We start from the raw sequence: 8,283 nt of genomic DNA on the forward strand, positions 1-8,283 counted from the left end.
AATAGAAAGAAAAAATAGAATTACAGGGAAGTAAATATTCTGGGAAGAAATAGCCAGGGAATTGGTATGGCTAGGCTTGTATAGGCCCTAAGGCTGATAGCCTAGTACCAACCTATGAACAGGTACCAAAAGCCAATGGTAGTACAAGCATAGAAAGGAACTAGTGAAATGTGGCCATTGCAGACAGTGTTAAGTTCATCTCTACTGGGCCAAAACTGAAGTTTAACACATTAAAAAAAAAACTAATATTTAATGGAAAATATAAATGTGGCACAAAAGGAGTGGCCAGTTTATGTTTCTGTGATTGCTGTCACTGTTGTTATGTGGGTAAAACAGAGAGACCCACTCACAAGCATATTTATGAACACAATTATGATACAGAAAATAAAAATGACAATAATGCACTTTTAGACACAGTATAGTGTAAACAGTAAGTTTTTCTTTGTTGTTCTTTAAACACATCCCCACAGAACCTAGGGGAGGCTCATGGGAACTGAAATTACAGTACAGAGAACTGATTTGGCAGCTGTGGTTTAATGCAGGATAGTTTCCTTGGTTAAATGACAACATATCTATTAATAGTGTGTCACAATTACAAGCTGCATAATTCTGAACTTCAACAAATGTGGAACATCTACTGCATTATGTGTTCTTTTTTCTTTAAATTAAGTTCCTTGGAATGAAGGGATGTTAACAAAAAACAACAAAAAAAATCTGCTAGAATGTCACTTTTATAATTAACTTAAAGAGTGTTTTATTTGTATTATAAACCCCCACTCTGGGGACAGTGTCAGGAGTGGTGATTAAGTGGGGTGGTACAGTTGTCAAAGAGTAATGCAGATGTCCTAAGGCAATCTCAGGGAAGACAGAAAACTCCCATGGGGCAGAAGTGCAAAAGCTCACCTGATCTTGATATTCAGTCATGCTTCTTACTGTTAAATCTTTCTTCCACCATCATGCCTTAATTTCCTGCATTGTCAGATGCACCCAGTGCCTCATGCACTGATTTCATGGCATATGTCATCAACAAGCCCGCAATGCTCTTCTCTCTTCCTGCACCCTCCATGTTTATAATATATCAGCTCACACATAAATATAGTAAGGAAATTTCACTGCATCCTGGTCAGATTACCCCTATTCAGTTTTACAACCATCTCAGTTTGCCCATGAATAGTGCCTGTCTAAGAGAAGTAACAGAGTAAAAAAAACAGAATAAATAATTCTGAGCCTAAAAAAAGAGAACATCCACTGTACTCTACTCCCTAACTTGTTAAAGTATGGAGATGCTATCAACAATCAACTACTTTTAAACAGACTTTCTGCCACTAGTGCAAACTCTCTGCAAACAACTCATTCAACACCTATATGTGAAAAAGATCTCCTTTGTGTTCCCCTGTTACCTTAATAAACAGCATAGGGAAGCACTGCAGTGATGACAGCTTAACCTGGCACAGAAATTCTGCCGTAATTCTTTGCATGGCATCCTCTGTCAGCATTAGTGGCTATGTATCAGTACATGTTAAACTTGGTGCACATGTGGTTGGCAAACTCTCAGCTATGTCTATACCTTTTCAGAAAATCCATACTAATAAGTCATGATCACATTTCCTCCTTATCTTCAGCAACAAAAAGCTCTAACGGCCATGATGATTTCACCACTGACATCATAAAATCTGCATAAATTCTTGGGATTTTATAAGACAATGAACTCAAATATGACTTCTATATTATGGCAGTTCATTCTTTCATTTTTTTAAATACTTTTTTCCTCGCAAACTTGCAGAACCCCCTAACCTGTCTGAGCCACTATAATAGCTATATTAAGATGTCAGCCATTAGGACTTATGCCCAGGGAGTACTCAAAACAAGGACATGTATTGGAAGTTATGAGGGAGATCATTTGCTTCCATGGGTAACATGACCCTCATGAAACCATGCGACAGGCATAACAATGAATCATCACAGAATGTACCTTTGAGGTGTGCATTCCCATTTCTTCTTCCAGAGAGTGGCAAACAGACAAAAGCTTGATAATTCCTTTGCCACCCCAGTTGGATACTTCATTGCTCAAGCTGCTATCCAAACTCTGTGTTTTTGGATCACAGTTAGGCCTTTAACCCTCCAGGATATGGATGCGGACTGCAATCATTGACTTAGTATTTATATGAGGTAAAATCACATTTATGTGTTCTTTATAGCCTCTTCTGCTGATCTTGTATTATAATTTATGTATGCTAGAGCTTTTCTGTTCTGGTTTCTTCCAGGAAAAGGATATAGACCACTGGACCCCAAGCTGACAAATAAGAATAAACAAATACAAGAGCAAGAAAATCAGCATGGGATTGTCTCCAACGAGCTCATTATGTACCATGAATGAGGGACCTGAGTATAGGTGTCAGACACATCCATAAGGTAGATATAATGAACTCAGATTTCATAAAGACCTTTATCTTTATGCCACAAGAGCTACTTGAGTGGAGCTGAAAGCTAAGAGTAATGCAGAAAATAGTGCAGTGGATAAGATATTGGTTAAGACGTAAGTATCAAAGGGTTGTAGTCAGACGACAATGCTCAACAGAAACATTAGTTGTATGCTAGCAGGACCACTGGTGCTGATAGTTAATATTATTATTATTATTATTATTATTATTATTATTATTATTATTATTACAGGATTTGAAGTGCACTCACTATGTTTATTGTAGGAACTAAGGTATGGAGTGCAGGGAATGTAATGTCATAGGATATCTGCTGTAATACCAGAAAATCATTTCAGCTGATAGTCATTACCAAACACTGTAATGCAATGGAATTAGGGTGACAGAATCATACAAGAAAATATTAACATGCTGTCAGCTGACTAGAGTTGCAGACAGAAGATAGATAATCTGTTTTGCTGTCCTTTTTCTACCAGGCTTAAATGAAGAGTACTAAATAAGATGTCATTTGTGTCTGTTTTTCTATTATGTAAATGACATATGTCTTTCTAACAGACTATGTATGCATGACAAGTGTATGAATCTTAATTTTTGTAGGTACATTGATGGGGGTTATTTTATATGTTGCTGGGGTAATCTAATATGATAAATTTTGTGGGTTTTCAAAATTTTACACATTTTTTATTTGACGATGATTGTGGCCATGTGATTTCAATTTATTTAAAATGAATCTTGAATGAATGAATTAATTATTTTTTGAATCTACAGCACTGAAAAAGCCATTTCAGGATAAACCCATGGCCTACTCTAGTAGTTAATTACAGCTACTTGACTTCGGTTAATGTGGTGTTGGGTTTCTTTTGCTGTGGAAGAATTTTATTATTTCCATGAATTTAGTCTGGTCTGTGCATTGGATGTGTTTTTAATATTTTGAAGTTTTGGATGCTGGATTAGATCAAACTTGTTTTTATATCTGGTTTGCACTTTGTATATTGGATCTGATAATGTTTTCAATAAATAGTTTTACTAGCTGCTTGGCTACTCTTTCAATAGATACAGATGCCATTATGTGTCTGCTGGTTAAATGAAATGATTAGAAATCAGGGGAACATATACAGCACCAGAGATAATGAAGTCTAGTAAAGAAAGAAAGAAAGAATATGAAGACAGCATAAGTGGCCATCCTGCTACAAATACTAATGCAGCAGTAAACAACAACCAAATGAGAGAAAAATACAAATGTCACAGCAGACAACAACCAAATGAGAGAAAAATACAAATGTCACAGCAGACAACAACTGAGAGAAAAATACTGAACATTTTCATACAAATTATATAAATGATTTTGACTTGAATTCTGAATTTGAAAATCATTTAGTTGCTAATTTAATACTTAATGTATCCACTAACAGATTTCACTGCAGAATAAAAGCTTGTCATATGTTCAGACTTTTTTCACTTGAATAATTTGTCAAGGTTGTTAGAAATTTGTTTGGATTGTTTAATTTGAAAGAATTGATAGTCTAAATAGTGATAGAGAAATTGCATTTAGGTTTGATAAGTTTTTGTTTACCCCCCCCCCCCACCTCATATAATCCTTTAGTGAAAGTGTTAAAGAGAATAGTTTTGTAGGCTATGAATAAGAATTAAGCTGATATTTGTAAAAAACAGTGATATGAATTTTAGTTAGGAAGAGAAAAAAACCTTAAGAAAGTTAAGAAATAATAAATAGTTGATCATATCTAAGGGTGATAAAGGAGGAACTATGGTGTTTGGTCTAAGGCTGACAGACGCTTTAAATCAGTTATCTAACTCTTAGGTTCTGTCATAAGCTAGGTCTAGATCCTATACCAGTTTGTAAAGGCCCAGAGTGACCTGTTTCTTTGTGAATCATTTGAATGAGATACCATTAGTCTACAAATTTATGAGGAACTGCTAATGATCCTGTTCTGCAATGTTTTTATATTTTACCTAAGATATATAAATAATAATTTCCCCGTCTCTGAGATTGATCAGATATGGCAAAAGGGTCCCTCACAGAACTACCTTCTGCATTTTTGCAATATTATCTAAAACATGTATTACCTCTGAAAGAAAGCAGGTTAAAACACATCACTGTTTTTTTAACTCTTTAGAAGGTGTTAACTTACTTATTACATTATATATGAGGTACTTTCAACATTGCATCTTTATATACGAGGATACCATACAAAAGGGAGACATTGCTATGAAATTTTGTTGAGAAAAATGTGGGGTTTATACCAGTGAGTTCAATTAGTTTTTACTGTACTTGTTGGAAATGGTGCTAAGAGTGCTTTGTTTTATGACAATGGATGTTACTGGCTTGTGGGCAGCATGTGCACCCATTTATGCTGATATTTTTATTAAACATGTTTATTTGCTTAATAAGAATTTTAGCAAATACATTGGGAGGATTAAGACCACGAAAATGCTTTTTGGATAACTGCAGATTTGGGAAGGGGATTTAAAAGAGCTGATGAGTGAATTTGATATTGGCTTTACAATGTCTTATGATCTTATTTAAGCTAATGTTTTTGGATGTTAATGTACATAAAAACAGTGATTGCTCACATTCAGTTTAACTCTTCTGTAAACAGTTTAGCAAGCTACATTAATTATGGCACATATTTGTCACCTAGACATATAATTCATCATATTCCTAAATCACAGTTTTTGAGAATGAAAAACATATGTAATGATGCCTCCAATTTTGAAAAGATTATTGTTTTAATACTAAATTTCCAAAATGGGACCCTTCCTGTTCAGTTATTTAAAAATCCAGGAGGGAAGTGCATCAAGTACATAGAGCTTTATAGGATGCATGAGCAATTTGATTCAGTGATTAGATATATAACCACCTACTTTCCAGTAGCAATGCCTGAATAATATTTTAAATAAACATTGGCATTTCATATCAGATCAATTTTCATGATATATTACCTGACAAATGTTAAATTAATTACAGGAAGGACAAGAGTTATACCAAAACTTTTCATAATTTAAATGAAGTATTTACCAAAAATTGACTATTGTGGATAAAAGGCTGGGAACTATGTGACAATTGTACTTATTGTTCATATGTACATAAAACAGAAGTATTTACTTTTGTTTATTTTTCTAGATATTTAAACATTATGCATAATATAATTTACAATCAGAAGTGGGTGATGTATTTGGTGGTTTGCACATGTGGAGTCTTTTATGTCGGGCAGACCTCATGTATTTGGAATGGAAGAATTACTGAAACCTTACTGGCATTAGGTGCAAAAATTAAAGAAGTACTGTTCATAAGCATAAGTAGATTTATGAAGGACAACTATAAACAGGGTCTATATATGGGGTCCAAATGTAGAGATGAAAAGTCAGCAAGCAGAGGAGAGTAGTAGTGTTGAACTTGAATTCATCCTCAAGTTTTGCTGAGTATCTTCACAAGGTGGACCCTGTTTTTCACAAAATCTCACCAAGATGACACTGATATATAGACTGTATTTATATAGCATATATCATGGACAGAAGTAAGTTAAAAAAAAAAGATAGCTGGGTGCACAAGACCCAGGATAAAAAAGTGTCTAATCCTGGTAGGTGCACTGGTGCCAGGAATGAAAAAATGACAGTGTAGAATCCTCAAAATATGGTAACATTCCTACAATGGGGCCAGGCCAGGCCAGGCCCAGGGAGAGGATGGCCCCCTGTTGTAGAAAGAAGTAGCAGTCCACAAAAATCCCAAAAACTGATAGGACAAAGAAGGGCCATAAATATGATAGAGTGGACTACTGAGGATAAGAAAGAAATTATGTATTCTTACTATTATGCAAAAAAACCAGAATTCCCAGACAGAGGATATACAAAAAGACTAAGAGATAAATTAGAGAAAAGAAAAATACTTCCACAGGAAAAACTGTCAGAAAATTCAAATGAAAATTTGCATTCATTAATACAACATATTTTTGAAAAACAGTATATAGATCAAGAAACTTTGATCCATTTGGAAAAAGATGCATCTGAGGAAGTGTGAAAATGTAAACAACAAAACCTAGATATTTATGAAAAGTATAAAAAACATGGGAAAGAAAGAGAGGTTTGATATGGTGCATATTTATGCAAAGGAGAAAGCCAAGTTAATTAATATAGAGAAGGCAACCACAAAGATATTTGAAGAGAAATACAGGCAACGACATCCAGATATGGAAAATTTCACAATAAAAAAAATAATATCACAAAGATGGAATATAGAAAAGAAGATTAGTAAAGCAGAAGTTAAAGAAATAGAAGTTGAAGTTATGGAGTGCAAAGTGGAGAATTTAATGTAGAAGGTCTAACACAGACTGTATCACAGCATGATGGAGTGAGTCCCTAAAATAGGAAGAAGCAGGAATATCAGAAGACATCTGAAGAAGAAATATGGACATGGGAAAGGAAAAGAGATTTAATATGGTGTAATATTTATGCAAAGGAGAAAGCAAAACTAACCAATACAAAAAGAGCAGCACCAAAGATATTTGAAGAGAAATGCAGGCAAAGGAATCCAGGTATCGAAAACTTTACAATACAAAAAATAAGAAGACTAAGAGGAAAAGTAGAAAAAGAGATTAGTAATGGAGAAGTTAAAAAAATATAAACTGAAGTTATGGAGCACCTGCAAAATGAAGGATTCAGTGTAGAAAATCTAATGCAGAAAGCACCACAACAGGGTAGAGCAATGGATATCTAAATTAAGGGGAAACCAGTGAGATGGGAAATAATTGGTCAGGTGCCATATGAAGATATGTTGGAGCCTTCCACAGGAAACCAGCATAAATGTTCACTTGAAGTTAGACAGCAAGGGAATGAACAGGAAACTGGAAATCTGATGCAGTCAATGTCGAGGAGTAATAGGCCAGTGAGTTCCCATATAACAGAGCAATGGGTGGCACAGGATGAAATTGAAGAGAAGGTGCCACAGGAAGATGCTATAGAACTTTCTATAGAATGCCATCAGGAAGTGGAAAACAAAAGATGTGCCCTCAGTCTGGAAGAACATGAACTAAGGGAAGGGTTGCTTTATTTAATGGACATAGATATATTAAGATCAATAAAAGAAATAGACTGCAGAAGGTCAATAAAACCCAAAAAGTCAGAAGTCTGATAAAACAAATGAACACAGTAATTAGGACTGTCCATTGAGATCCATGCGATATGACAGAAGTAAACAGGATATATTATTATGCAGCTAAATTAATAACTGATGAAGTTGTACCACAAGAACACAGGGTAGCAAGGGAAAGGAAGAGGAGAAATTGAATACCATCACAGAAGTACTGAATAGAGAAAAATATAAAGCAATTAAGACAAGACATGTCACTGTTAGAAGACTATACAAGAGGGGAATAGATAAACAAAAATACTAAGAAAGATAGATGTAATTAAAGCAATTCCCAGAATTAGAACAGACCAGGATCTATCATGCACTATTGCAAATAAACTAAAAATTTCAGCACAAGCAGAAAAACTTAGAAGATACCCAGATAAATATAAACGGAAAGTACAAAATAAGCAATGTATTGATAATGCAAAAAAAATTATAGAGAATTGGAAAACAAGGTAAAAGGAATTGAAAAACCGCCAAAAAAGAAGAAATAGATTCATTTTGGAGAAGTATCTATGAAGATCCTGTGGAACACAACAAAGATGCTAAATGGATAAAAGAAGTAAAAGAAAGAATAGGAAGTTTAAAGGTATAGAATATGAAATGGGATGACGTAACAGCCACAGAGATTGAAACAAGGTTAAGAAAAGCCTCTAACTGAAAAACCCTAGGCCCAGATGTAGTACCTAACTTTTAGTT

The sequence above is a fragment of the Protopterus annectens genome, chromosome 9.part0 (assembly GCF_019279795.1).
Source record: "Protopterus annectens isolate FY-2018-M chromosome 9.part0, PAN1.0, whole genome shotgun sequence".
NCBI lineage: Eukaryota > Metazoa > Chordata > Ceratodontiformes > Protopteridae > Protopterus > Protopterus annectens.